This window comes from Rhinopithecus bieti, unplaced genomic scaffold (assembly GCF_001698545.2).
Source record: "Rhinopithecus bieti isolate Rb0 unplaced genomic scaffold, ASM169854v2 scaffold_50384, whole genome shotgun sequence".
Classification (NCBI taxonomy): domain Eukaryota; kingdom Metazoa; phylum Chordata; class Mammalia; order Primates; family Cercopithecidae; genus Rhinopithecus; species Rhinopithecus bieti.
The window spans coordinates 1735748-1750934 of record NW_016820218.1 but is presented as its reverse complement, the minus strand read 5'-3'; the positions used below and the strand labels follow the sequence as shown (position 1 = coordinate 1750934).

At 37.2% G+C, this 15187-nt stretch overlaps 1 protein-coding gene across 1 annotated transcript in view; it reads right to left on the bottom strand.

Annotated features, from left to right (window-relative positions):
• The window catches only part of CAST (calpastatin), a 117001-nt gene that overhangs the window by 70918 nt on the left and 30896 nt on the right, over window positions 1-15187 (bottom strand). Inside the window, 1 exon segment of the mRNA XM_017859661.1 lies at window positions 8737-8808. The gene's annotated coding sequence lies outside the window, so the exon portion shown is untranslated.

Sequence of the window (15187 nt, the reverse complement as noted above, 5' to 3'; positions counted from 1 at the left end):
TTTTTGAGATGGGAGTCTTGCTCTGTGGCCCAGACTGGAGTGCAGTCACGTGATAGCTCACTGCAACCTCCGCCTCCTGGGTTCAAGCAATACTCCTGCCTCAGCCTCCTGAGTAGCTGGGATTACAGAGGCGCACCACCACACCTGGCTAATTTTTGTATTTTTAGTAGAGACAGGGTTTCACCATGTTGGCCAGGCTGGTCTCGAACTCCTGACCTGAAGTGATCTGCCCACCTCAGCCTCCCAAAGTGCTGGGATTACAGGCGTGAGCCACCATGCCCGGACTTAGAATTCTTCTTAATGGAAGTATAGCTTATATATCCCTTTTTGTTGTTGTTGTTGATCGTTAGTATTGTTATTCCTTTTAAAAATAAACTAAAACTCAGCTCATCTAGGTTTCACTGACATTAATTTCTCCTGTGACAAAAACAGCACAGGGTGACTAATTTGGGCCACACCCCATAGGGATGGGCCCTGGGCCCCACAGCTTCCAGAGTTAGGCAGCTTAATGATGCCTATCTCTGAATGTATTTCTGTGCTCCTGAAGAGTACAGATGAGTAATCACATGGTTATAAAACAAATTTTCTGGCAGGGCATGGTAGCTCACTCCTGTAATCCCAGCACTTTGGGAGGTCGAGGTGGGTGGATCACTTGAGCTCAGGAGTTCGAGAGCAGCCTGGGCAACATGGTGAAACCCTGTCTCTACTAAAAATACTAAAATTAGCTGTGTGTGATGGTGTGCACCTGTAATTCCAGCTACTCGGGTGGCTTCAGGCAGGATTATCGCTTGAACCCAGAAGGTGGAGGCTGCAGTGAGCTGAGATCACGCCACTGCACTCCTGCCTGGGCAACAGTGAGACCCTGTCTCAAAAAAAAAAAAAAAAGAAAAAAGAAATTCGGAACATTCTTCCACTGTAAGTCAGGTGGAAAGGGGCTCCTTTCCTTAGAGTGAAGGGAAACAATGTTGTTCCACTGCTGTGCTGTGGCCATCACAATCCCTGAGGGTGTCCTTCCTGCCAGTGTGGTTCTCAAATCATCTGCATCTGAAACTCCTGGGAATGCCTATTAAATATATGAAATCCTGGGCTCTTCCCCACCCTGGTGAATCAGAATTTCTTGGCTTGGAATCTGAGAATCTGCATTTTAACCAGATTCTCCAATTGATGTTTAGGTTATGGGTAACCTAAACTACCCACATTCAGCACTATTCAGTCTCCTGGCTACTCAATGTGGCTGCCAAAGCAGTGGCAGCACATCAACTGGAAGCTTGTTAGAAAAGCAGAATCTCATCCTCATCCCGGACTTCCTAAATCAGAATCTTCAATTTTTTTTTTTGAGACGGAGTCTCGCTCTGTTGCCCAGACTGGAATGCAGTGGCCGGATCTCAGCTCACTGCAAGCTCCGCCTAGCGGGCTCACGCCGTTCTCCTGCCTCAGCCTCCCGAGTAGCTGGGACTACAGGTGCCCACCACCTCGCCCGGCTAGTTTTCTGTATTGTTTTAGTAGAGACGGGGTTTCACCATGTTAGCCAGGATGGTCTCGATCTCCTGACCTCGTGATCCGCCCGTCCGGCCTCCCAAAGTGCTGGGACCACAGAGAATCTTCATTTTAATAAAACCCATACTGACTCATTATGTACATTAAAAGGTGAAAATTACTGCTCTGGATCTTATTTCTCAAGTTATTATTTGTACATTACTTACATAGTATTTTTTAACCTGCCATAGCTATATAATGTTTACTTAATTTAAAAGAAATAGATTTACTTTAACCTTAACTTCAGCCTCACCATAAATGAAAATAGCCATGGGATTAGGAATTGATATGCTAGTTTACTTTTTATAGCACATTAAAATATAAGCATAATTATTAAAATAAAAATGCTTTCTTGTCTAATACACAGTCATCTCAAAAACCACACATAGTAGGAGAGTACTGTGGGCTGATGCTGGCCCTGAATGTCAGTATACCCTCCACAGTACCTGAAGAGTTAACCCAAACCCTCACTCCTATTATGGATGAGAAAGTAAGAACCTGGGAAGAGAGCTGTGTTGCCAAAGTTAGCACAGCTATTTATGGCAGACCCAGGACCCAAATCACAAAAGTATTTATCTGATAGGTGCTTATTCCTTCATAGATCTCCTCCTGTCTAGGCTGGGAGGAAAGTTGTTTGACTTTATTCTGTTTGAAAGGCCTAATGTTGCTGAATAGTCTATCATCTATAGTTTTCCTCCTATTCTATTAGGTAATTCTCTTGTTTTCCTTTCTGTCATGGATAGCTGTCTTTCAGCAGAAGGCCACACATTTGAAAATCCTCACCACATATTGATAATTTCCCACCTCATCAGTCCATGCCTTCCCAAAGCAAGATCCAGAAAACTCACACCCCTAGATTCTCTTGGAGCAGGGTGAAGGCATGTGATTTACACTGGCCAATCAGATGTGCCAAACAAGAATGAGCTTGGAGGTGAGCAACGTATGCAGGCTGTTGCCCACCAGGAAATCCACATTATAATAGGGAGTTTGAGTCTTCTGCATTGTTAGTGGCAGATTTCTGGCACCCAGTCCTACATGTGACAGGAGCTGAGCTGTGGTGGTAGCAGGAGAAAGCCTGATAGTGTTACTGTGCATTGTTCCCGCTGTAAAGCTTTAGATTTCTTCTGCTGTACTCTCCTGGATTTCTCTACCAGCTAGCCCCTGTTCCTTAAGAAATTCCTTTTTGGCTTAGTCAGAGTGGGTTCTAATTGGAACTAACAACTTTAACCAGTACATCTGCTTAATAGCATGGTCTTCTACAGAGACATTCCTAATGCAATTTGAACCTCGGTTTCCTCACCTGCACAGTCAGGTTGGTGAAATAGAAGTTGTCTGACAAGTCTTCCAGAAATAAAATTGCATGACTGGTTATGGATCACAACTATTTTCATATAGGCTTTAGTAAGGGTCTGTATAATTTCTGCAGCCTCATCTTCACTACTGATTTACCAAAAACTAAATTTTATGAACTATTTTATAATAATTATTTTGAATTAGAAATATTTACATCACTTAAGAGCATTAGATCTTTGAAACCCAAAACTGCATAGCACAAGGGATATCATTTGAGGGCACAAATCCTCATTCTGTAAGAATTCTCATAAAACAGTTCTACAATATATAGAAACCATTCTCTAATGCATAGCTTACACATATGCTTCAAATTAAGTACTAACTTTTTAAGACTTTAAAGTTTTATTAATAATTGTAAAATTATCACTTATTTTAAATTTCAAATTAACTATTTCCAGAATCAAGAAAACTAGCACTAGTTCTCACTCCCAATTCTATCTATTCTGTCACGCCTTTACAGAATATGTTGGGAGAATATTATTCTGCTTATGTGTGACATGATAACTGTGCAATAAAAGGCTTCAAGTTATGCTATTACCCCCAGCTTTTCTAAATGATCTGTGGGTATGTAATTTTTTAAGGGATAATGCTATGAGTTACAACCATTCCAATCTGGCATCAAAAGAAGAAATAAGCAATTACATTTCTTCAAAACTTTGTAAAAGTCAAAAATATGAGAATGAAAGGGGTGAAGAATCAAACCCTGGAGAACTCACATTCAGGAAACTGGCAAAGGAAAGTGAGTCAGAAAAGCATGGTGAGAAAGAGAAACAGGAGACATAAGAATGGAAATGGGAGAGGATGGTGTTTTTAAAGCAAAGCAAAGAATATCAAGTTTGCTGTTAAATACTAAAGCAATAAACATGTGGCTAAATTATCTCTACTTCCAGTTATGCTCTGCCCCTCCCAGCTCTTAAGATAGAACAGGGTTTGTGGAGAGATGTTCAAATTCTTTATAACTATCCCATCTCAGAAAAATAGGGTAACTTCCACGTTAAAAAAAAAAAAAAAAATTGAAAGGGTCTGATTCTTATGATTATGGTCAAGAAAAAACTGGGTGTGGTTTTCCACAGTGTACTAAACCTTCAGAAGTTTAGATAACAGCAAGTCTGGGAACATTTACAAATAACTCACTAAATCTCATTGGGTGAGTGTTTTGTTAATGAGGTGTATCATTTTTAGAGGCATAATTTAAGTGTATGCTAAATACAAGTCCTAATAACAATAAAAGTTAATCTTTTTTAGTTAGAGAATCTCTTATTTGGAGACCTGGAAACAACAGAATATGAAGACTAACAAGATCAGTCATAGGAGAGGTCCATTTCCCCAGCAACTACTAAATGCCAGGGCCAGGCCTAAGTGTTAGTATTTATTTTCTTTCATTTAAGCCTCTCAACAGCTCTGACAAGAGAAGTCCAACCCTCATTTTACAGATGAAGAAACTGAAGCTCAGTGGGGCTGGACAAATAAGAGTGGCAAAGAGGAAATCCAAACTCGTATTTGTTTGTGTAAGCAACTGTCTCTCACCCAATGACCATCAATGAATGCTGTGGTGTCTCCAGCAGCAGTAAAGAATGGCTAATTAATTTTCGTATAAGGAGTAAGGAAAGGATCCAGTTATTCAAGATGAGATTTTGGTGGGGGCACAGCCCAAACATATCAACATCCTCTATTTCCTTATTTTGTGTAGTTGTCATTCCATGATTGAAAATGGCATATTGAAGTCCTTTACTATTATTGTAGGGCTGTTTATTTCCTCTTCAATTTTGTTAGTATTTGTTTAGTATATTTTAGAGCTCTGATGTTTGGCACACACAGACGCTCCTCAACTTACAATGGGGTTATGTCTCAATGAACCCATTTTAAATGGAAAATATCATACATTGAATATGCATTTAACACATCTAAGCTACCAAACATCATAACTTAGCCTAACCTACCTTAAATGTGCTCAGAACACATACATTAGCCTACAGTTTGGCAAGATCATCTAACACAAAGTATTAAAACTATCATATAATATATTGAATATGGTACTGAATATGTATTGCTTTCACACTGTCATAAAGTTAAAAAATTGTAAGTCAAATTTTCACTAAGCTGGAGACCATTTGTATATGTTTTTAATTATTATCTCTTCCTGGTAAATTGATGCTGTTATCATCATACAATGTCCTTTTCTTCCCTCTCTTTTGGTTTCTATTTGCATGGGGTATATTTTTCAGTTCTTTCACTTTCAACTTACATGTATTCTTAGACTTAAAGTGAATATCTTATGAATAACATACAGTTGGATTCTGTTTTTAAAATCCATTTTGTCATTCTATCTCTTTTGATTAAAGTGTTTGACGCATTTATACTTTAAGTAATCAGTAATAGAGAATAACATTCTTTTGCCATTTTGTTGTTTTCTGCATCTTACAGTTGTTTTATGCTTCATTTCTTCCATTACTGTCTTCCTTTGTATTTAGTTGAACTTTTTAGTGACACATTTTAATTCAGTTCTCATTTTCTTTTATGTATATTTTAGGAATATTTTCTTTGTGGTTATTACAAAGATTATGTGTAACATCCTAAAATTATGATTCTAATTTTTAATTGATACCAAGTAAATTTAATTGCATACAAAAACTCTACTTTTTAACACATTTGCCCCCTACCCACTTTATGTTATTGAGGTCCCAAAATTATACCTTTTTATATTCTGTACCCATTAGCATAAACTTATAATCTGTTTTATGCATTTGTCTTTTAAATTCTTTAGAAAATAAAAAATGGATACATGAGCTAAATTATGATAATACTATTTTTTATATTTGTTCATGTATTTACACTTGTTAAAAATTACATAGTTTCATATGACTCTGAGTTACTGTCTAGCATCATTTCATTTATCTTTTTAACTTGAAGAACTTTCTTTAGCATTTCTTGTCAGGTAGGTCTAGTGTTAATGAACTCCCTCCACTTTTCCTTGTCTTGGAATGTCTTAATTTCTCCTCATTTTTGAAGAACATTTTTTGCTGGATGTAGAATTCTTGTTTGACAGTATGTTTTTTTTCTTCATCCCTTTAAGTATACCATCTCACTGCCTCTTGACCTGTAAGATTACTAATGAGAAAATCACTAATAGTATTATGAGGGTTATTTGTACATGATGAATCACTTTCCTTTGTCTACTTCAAAGGTTGTCTTCTGACAGTTTGATTATTATGTGTCGTGATATGATATTTTTGTGTTTATTCTGCTTGTTGTTTGTTAAGCTTCTTTTATTTGTATATGTATGTCTTTCTTCAAATTTAGGAAGTTTCAGCCCTTGTTTCCTCAAATCATCTCTCTGTTTCTTTCTCAATGTCTTCTTCTGGAATTTACATAATGTGTATATTATTCTGCTTGATGGTGTTTCAAAAATCCTTAGGCATTGCTTACTTTTTTTTCAATCATTTTTCCTTTTGGTCTTTAGACTTGGCAACTTCAAATGACTTGCATTCAAGTTCACTGATAGTTCTTCTGTCTGTCCAAGTTTGCTGTTGAACTTCTCCAATGAATTTTTCAATTCAGTTATTATATTTTGCAGCTCCAGAATTAATTTTTAATTTTTATGAGTACATAATACTTGCACATGTTTATGGGTTACATGTGATGTTTTGATACAGGTATACAATGTGCAATGATTAAGTCAGGGTAATTGGGGTATCCATCACTCAAACATTTATTGTTTTTTGTGTTATGTGTTAGGAATAGTCCAATTCCTCTCTTTTAATTATTTTAGAATATACAATAAATTGTTGTTAACTGTAGTTACCCTAATGCACTACCAAAACCAGAATTACTGTCTGGTTCTTTTTTATAATTTTCCTATTAATATTTTAATTTTGTTCATACATATTTTTACTAATTTCCTTAGTTCTTTGTCTACCTACAATTCTTGAACATATTTAGGATAGTTGTCTTGAAGTCTTTGCCATGTAGGTCTAACTGATATGCTTCTTCAGGAACATTTTCTGGGTATTTTATTCTTTCCATTTTAATTTCTCCATTTTTTGTATGCTTAGTAATCTTTTGTTCAAATATGAGTACTTGAAATAATAAAGAAGCCACCTCTTCTAGCTTTTGCTGATTGATGTGGAAAATATTTACTAATTAACGAGACTTTGAGCCTTGGAAACAGTCCAAAGTAAAGATTTAGGTTTTTTTCAGATCTTTTCTGAGATTATAGTTTTCAAGTCTATGTTTGTGCATCCCCAAACTCAGTTTTTCTGGTCTGCTTGTAAATGATTTAATTTCCCAAAGAGTCACTTCCTGCTCCTTCTTAGGAACTTAGAGATTCTGTTGTATCTCTCTCTTCCCATAATTTCTTGCCCAAGGTGTTTATGGTTCTGCAGTCCCTCTGTAGTTTTCATGCATTATGGCACCTATCCACTACTTTCTGTGGTTTTCAGGCTTAGAACCAAACTATGACACCATTGCCTATCTGAGTTCCTAGTCAGGTGAAACAAAAATAATTTCTTAAGAAAGTCCGTAGATAGGTCAGAACAAGATCTATTCTGCTCTTTCCACCAAAAGGAGGAAACTGTAAATTGGGCTTCTTTCTCTTGACTGTGTTACAATATGCTGGGAGGAAGTTGGATCCTAGAGCAAGTTAAACTTCACAGATTTTTTTAAACTATTTTGAATGTGTTTTTTCCCTTTCGCTCTCCATTCCTCCTTCTCTTTCTTCACCCCTCTCTCCCTCCCTTCCTTACCTTTCTTTCATTTTTTGCTTTCCTTCTTTCTTTTGTTTCTCTCTCCTCTCTCTCTTTCTCTTATACTCTTTTTCCTTTGTCTCTCTTTTCTTTCTCTTTCTTTTGTCTTCTCTCTCTCTGTGTCACAGTCTCGCTCTGTTGCCTAGGCTAAAGTGCAGTGGCAAAATCATAGCTCACTGTAACTTTGAACTCATGAGCTCAAGCAATTCTATCACCTCAGCCTCCTGAGTAGCTAGGACTAGGTGCATATGACCATGCCAGATAATATTTTATTATTTTATTTTATTTTATTTTATTTTATTTTATTTTATTTTATTTTATTTTATGAGACAGGGTCTTACTATGCTGCTCAAGCTGGTCACGAACTCCTGGGCTCAAGTGATCCTCCTGGTGATCCTCCTGCCTCAGCCTCCCAAAGTGCTGGGATTACAGGCATGAGCCACTGTGCCTGGCCATTTTCTTGTGTTGAAAGGTGAGGTTTCAGTGATTTTTATAAGTTGCAAAACTTTGAAAGGTTATATTACCAAAAATTGCTCAGATGGAGCTTATAAGACCCAGCACTGTCAAAGACCTCTTGACAGGAAACCTGGGTTCAAGCCCTATCTCCATCTTACTGGTGTTGTGAGCTTGTCAAGGTTATTTAACCTCGTTGAGCTCTGGTTTCCTCAGTTATAGAGGAATAAGAAGAAGATTGTGAGGGGATTACGTGATATAATTACATAAAGCACTTAGCAGCGCGCCTGCTGTGGTTAATGCCCATGAGAAGGATTTGAATTATTTTCTAAAGTGGGAGGACTATGTTTTCACTCACAGTATGCGCAAAAGTTTAATATTATCTACAGATAGTCATGATAATAATTAATATTTATTTAATGCTTATTATTATATGCCAAGAAGATTTATACAATAAATGGTTTTACTAGGTTTTAAATCATTCACATCATTATTAAGAAATTATATTCTCTCTTCCAGCACAGAAATGATACTTTGTTCAAAAACCTTCAGTGGTATCTGGACACTGTTTGCCATTCCTACAGGCCACACCCACTAACGATATCCCTGTAGAACACAGTAGGGGACTTTTCGTGTTCAGGAAATCACTGACCTTGGTGGCCGAGGCTGTTCCACCAGCATAGGTTCTGGAAGATTGACTGCTGCCGAGGCTTGCTGCTTTTTTCTTGAAAATAGAAAATGTTAGTTTCAATGGAGGAAAACACCTTACCAACATAGTCAAATGCAAACTTACACATCAATACAAATATTTTCTCAAGTAACAATCAGATTAATATTTGAAACATACCCAAAATAAACATATGCTTTGAATTTTTCATAACTTTGCCTGGAGATGATATAAATATTGAAATGAAGAGTAAGTTGAATAAGTCTCAATTGTTCAATATTCTTTTTGGAGCACTTGCAAAACTCACTGAGGCAGTTCTCATGTACTTCCAAAAACATCACTCACCCTTACAGTGCCATAGAGAGTATACAAGGTTACAATGTCTATGCAGGGTGATTTAGAAATATGTATCAAAGATGCTATTCTACTTGCAAAAATGTGTCTTAGGGAAATAAGAGAAAAAGTATTTTTCTACAAAGATATTCATCACAGTACTATAACCTAAAAAAGATGAAAACAATATAATAATGTTTATTGAGTACTATGGTTTGCCAGGTAATTATTCTATTAGAATAATAAAATAATAGATAATAATAGGATAAAATGCTCCAAGAATAAAGCCTCTTAGAAAATTATTCTATGTAGTCTAAGTGTTTTAAATACCATGCATAACAACATAAACCAATATAGACCCAATACTATTGTTATCTCCATTTTATGGGTGAGGGGACTGAGGAACAGAAGGAATAAATTACTTGGCCATGGTCACAGTTAGTAAAAGGCAGGGTATCTGCTTCAGACCCTAATCTCTTACCTACCTACACTGCCTCCCATAATAGGGGTTATGTTATGGGACAGCCATAGGATGAAATATCATCTGGTTATTAAAATCATGTCTTAGAAGAACACTTCATTAAAACAAATTATTCATATTTTATACTAAGAAAAGTCAAATTATAAAATAGTATGTATCGTATGATCCTTTAAGGTCATATGAGGTTATTTTCTGATGGTGTGAAGAGTAATTTTAAAAAATCCTTCCTGGGCTTTTCTGTGTTTTCTTACGTAACTATTTTAATTGAGAAAAGAAAATAAATGGGGAAAAAGGAAAAGTAANAAAAAGATGAAAACAATATAATAATGTTTATTGAGTACTATGGTTTGCCAGGTAATTATTCTATTAGAATAATAAAATAATAGATAATAATAGGATAAAATGCTCCAAGAATAAAGCCTCTTAGAAAATTATTCTATGTAGTCTAAGTGTTTTAAATACCATGCATAACAACATAAACCAATATAGACCCAATACTATTGTTATCTCCATTTTATGGGTGAGGGGACTGAGGAACAGAAGGAATAAATTACTTGGCCATGGTCACAGTTAGTAAAAGGCAGGGTATCTGCTTCAGACCCTAATCTCTTACCTACCTACACTGCCTCCCATAATAGGGGGTTATGTTATGGGACAGCCATAGGATGAAATATCATCTGGTTATTAAAAATCATGTCTTAGAAGAACACTTCATTAAAAACAAATTATTCATATTTTATACTAAGAAAAGTCAAATTATAAAATAGTATGTATCGTATGATCCTTTAAGGTCATATGAGGTTATTTTCTGATGGTGTGAAGAGTAATTTTTAAAAAATCCTTCCTGGGCTTTTCTGTGTTTTCTTACGTAACTATTTTAATTGAGAAAAAGAAAATAAATGGGGGAAAAAGGAAAAGTAAAATACACAGTTGCTTTCTCAACAAGACCTTCATATCCTGTATCTCTTTCTTATGAATATCTATATTCCAAAGAAGCAAGCATATAGTTTTTTTTTTTTTTTTTTTTTTTTTTTTTTGAGACAGAGTCTTGCTCTGTCGCCCAGGCTAGAGTGCAGTGGTGCGATCTTGGCTCACTGCAACCTCTGCCTCCTGGGTTCAAGCGATTCTCCTGCCTCAGCCTCCTGAGTAGCTGGGATTACAGGCACGTGCCACCACGCCCACCTAATTTTTTGTATATTTAGTACAGACAGGGTTTCACCGTGTTAGCCAGAATGGTCGCGATCTCCCGATCTTGTGATCCGCCTGCCTCAACCTCCCAAAGTGCTGGGATTACAGGCATGAGCCCTGCGCCCGGCCAAGTATAAAGCTTTATAATGTAAAATGGGGATACGCTCCAAGGTCTATAAAGTGTGAATAATGTACTGTAAATATTGAATACACAAGGTAAGATAATACATAAATTAGCCAGCATATAACACGTTAAAGTGTTCTATATCTATGCAATAAATATCTTATATGCATAATTGAGAATAATTCGGTTTCATTCTTTAATATTTAGAAGAAATATTGAGCCAAATTTATATTTTCTAATTTATTGGAAATGCATGCCATGGAAGTTTGAACTGAAGTCTTCTTTCCCTTCTTGGTAAATTTTGCCTTAGCATGCCCCAAACTCAAAACTTAGCTTGCTGTCCTCAAAGCACCATCTCTATGTGTCCACTCACCAGCCACTCAAGGGGCCTCACAGGCATTTGCAGGAGTTCAGGCTCCCAGGCATCATCTGTAGAATAAATAAATAGTCTCTCCCAAGCATACACTTACTGCCATCAACCAAGGAAAGAAAAAACCTAGACATATGTGATAAAAACACAAGAGGCTACTAAGAAGCTAGTGATGCAGGTGTGATATGTGAGATGGTAAAAGGAGGGGATAACCTACATTTTATCCAGATTGCAAGTCTTTTTAAAATTATCACAAATAATAACAAATAGCTTCTGACAACCTTAATGTACAAATGGATTCTGTATAAAAGACTGGACATAAGAAATAAAGACAAGAATACAGCAGTAGCATTATCCATTTCAACTTCATTACCTATCTCAATCTCTCATTTTCCAACGAGGAAACTGAAGGAGGCTAGGTCAGTTTTCAATGTGACATAGCTGTCCCAAACTCCAGCTATTAGCTTTTGATCTTAGCTACAATTGAGGAAGGCTATGTTTCAATCCTGGGCTAATTACAGATTCCATTCGCTACATCAAAGCCCACATACTGGACCTCAGTAAAGTAAAGCTCACCTGTAAAGTCTATAAATTGATTCCACTAGTTACAATATGCCAATTAGGATCTGCCAATGAGAATTTAAAAGCTCATATTTTGGCTGTGATGAAACTATTAAGTTAAAAATAATAACTGTTTAAACTTAATATACATGCTGAAAATGACTTACTAATAAATGAAATGGTTTTTAACTTAACGGAGGGTCCCTCAACTTTCTTGTGGGTATGATCTGTTCCCCTAAAGACTGGCTTGCTCTCAGAGCTGCCTGGATTACTTAGTCCACAAAGGACCAATGTAGTTCAGCTGAAGTGAGAGTGGAATATGTAAAATGATCTTTCATTAAATTTTTATCTAACAAGTATTTATTAAGCCCTTTGTTGACATCTGGCACTGAAAATACAACACAAAAGCCTAGAAATGCACCCATATACAGAGCAGACTCCTTACGTTCAGATTGGTAATCAGAGTTTAATTACATGTTGTTTTGGCTGATGTACAAGACCTGGCCCCCTTTCTTCATTTGCATCTGACTTCACATATTCATTTGTTCATTTATTCATTGGGAAAACTGTGAGCCTGGTCCTATTCTACGCAATGGGGATATAATGACCAATTAAACAGAAAAAGCTCCTGCTCTCATGGCACTTACATTCCAGTAGAAAGACTCAGCCTTTAAATAAGTCAACAAAAAAACAAGATGACTTCAGAGAGTGGTGAGTCCTGAACAGACTGTGAAACAGGATGAGGTAACAGAGAGTGATTGGCTCAGGGTTGCTTCAGACAGGATGGATGAAGAAGTGACATTTGACTAACACCTGACTGCTGTGTGGAAACCAACCATGTAAGTATGGGATGAGGGAGAGAGGCATTCTAGGTAGACAGGGCAGCACGTGCAAGGGCCCTGAGGTAAGAATGGGCTTGGTAAGCAGGAGGAGCAGAAAGAAGCCAGTGCAGCCAAAGCATGCTGGGTACAGGCATGTATGGTATGAGATGAAACAAAATGCAGGATCAGGATATTTATTCTGAAGTGACGCAGATCCAGAATAGCCCTATAGTCACATGAGTTTGGGATCATCAGTTTCTTCCAGGATCTGGTTTGTTTCCTGGTCTTCTCAGGTTACTGTCTGACCCCCATGAGTCCTCCCTTGCTTCCAGGTGCAAGGTTCTCCACGTCCTCTGGCTTCATATCACCTTGTGCTTAGTTTTCCTTGTGCTTAGTTTTTCTTCACACTCATACTCCTTAACATTAGCATCAGTCCTTAGAAATTCTACCCTGCCATGGACAGATCTCTTAGCTTGCTAGATCTGCATATTCACTAACTAGTGATAGGGCTGGATCCACCCTCAGGACAGAATTCATCTACTCACAGTAAGTTGAAACCCTCAAAACAAGCTCATTTATATATGATATTGCATCATTTCTTGCAAGAAGGCATGAAAAGAATTAGTTGCCTACTTTTTGGTATATCTATTGTAGTTCAGAGAAAAAAATTTTTTACTGAATCAATCAGAACTCGGGTCTTTAAATTTTTCAAAATAACAATGAAGTTCCAAGAGCCAGGCAAAGAGTTGCTGTGTCACTGTCACCTTAAGTATCAGAAAGGGCTCCCTGAGTGAAGCCACATGTTTTACCTTGAGACTTCATGACTCTGTGAAGAAAGGCATCACATTCTCTAGGACAATGGTCCTACCTTATGATTTATATAGCAAGAGTCCTGTTCTACCAAATGCCAGCTATGAGATCTTAGGCAAGTTTCTGAACATTTCTCAACACCAGTTTTCTGAGTAGGGTGAATAACTCTACTCATACCACAGAAGGTGATTTTGAGGGTTAAATGAGTTACAACATATCCTGAGGTCTGTGACCCACAGGTTGAAAATCCTGGCTCTAAAGAGAGAGACCCAAAGTCCTGGCCCAGGTAGCAATGGAACAGACTGACCTCTGCAGGACAACTCCAGTGGGTCTGATTTTTACGCATAAGAAGACTTAGTGGCTGCTGAAAATTTTCTATGAGTTTTACTATATTTTCAGTTATAAAATAATAACTTCTTATGGGATAGAAAATATAATTTTTTGCTTAGAACTAGTTCATGATTCTAATAATGGGATACTGTTAAATTACTTGGAAACAGTTTGATTTTTTTGAGATTTGCTTTTAAGCTTTGTTAGCTTGGACCAGATCAGCCTTTAGAGTATGTGATATTGTGATATAATAAGAAACATATATAGTCATGTGCTGAACAAGGGCATTTCACTCAACAACAGACTGCATTTTCTGTATATGGAACAGTGGTCCCATAAGCTTATAATGGAGCATATACAGAAACTCGATATATGGCACATGATATTGGCATTGCAGGTCAAGTAGGAGAAATGACTAATATTCGGTCATGATGCTGAGACATTTCGTTTTCCATATGAAAAACTATATCTAAATAAAGCTGTATCTACCATCTAGGTTTGTGTAAGTACACTCTGGCATTTCCACAATGATAAAATTGTATAATGACACATTTCTTAGACTTCATGAAATGTATTTTTCAGGATAAAAACTCTCATTAAAATATGTAAGTTTTGACATATTTGTTAAGAATCTACTCCATAACTTAGTAGTTGTCCTATAAAACGGCAAGAAGTATTGTGTTTCTACATGAAAATACATGCTTTATTTGAAAATAGTGTCTAGAGGCCCGGCGCGGTGGCTCAAGCCTGTAATCCCAGCACTTTGGGAGGCCGAGACGGGCAGATCACGAGGTCAGGAGATCGAGACCATCCTGGCTAACACGGTGAAACCCCGTCTCTACTAAAAAATACAAAAAACTAGCCGGGCGAGGTGGCAGGCGCCTGTACTCCCAGCTACTCCGGAGGCTGAGGCAGGAGAATGGCGTGAACCCGGGAGGCGGAGCTTGCAGTGAGCTGAGATCCAGCCACAGTACTCCAGCCCGGGCGACAGAGCGAGACTCCGCCTCAAAAAAAAAAAAAAAAAAAAAAAGAAAATAGTGTCTAGAAAAAGATTGTCTTTCAAAAGTGTAGGCAGATTCTCCAACACTAGCAACTATAAAACTGTGACTCATATTTACAAATGTTCTTTTAATACCATAGCTTAAGTGGCAACCAAATCAGTACAAATCACTTTTATTATCAAAAGAAGTATAAATGTGTGCTACTGCAAGTGCAAAGCAGTAAATATGATATGCTGGCTCCAAAAAAATACTAAGTCATAATGAATAAGCCTTATCATTAACTCTTAACATTACACAGAAATTCACATACTGAGGCCAGGTGCAGTGGCTTATGCCTGTAATTCTAGCACTTTGGGAGGCCGAGGCAGGTGGATCACCTGAGGTCAGGAGTTTGAGACCAGCCTGGCCAACATGGTG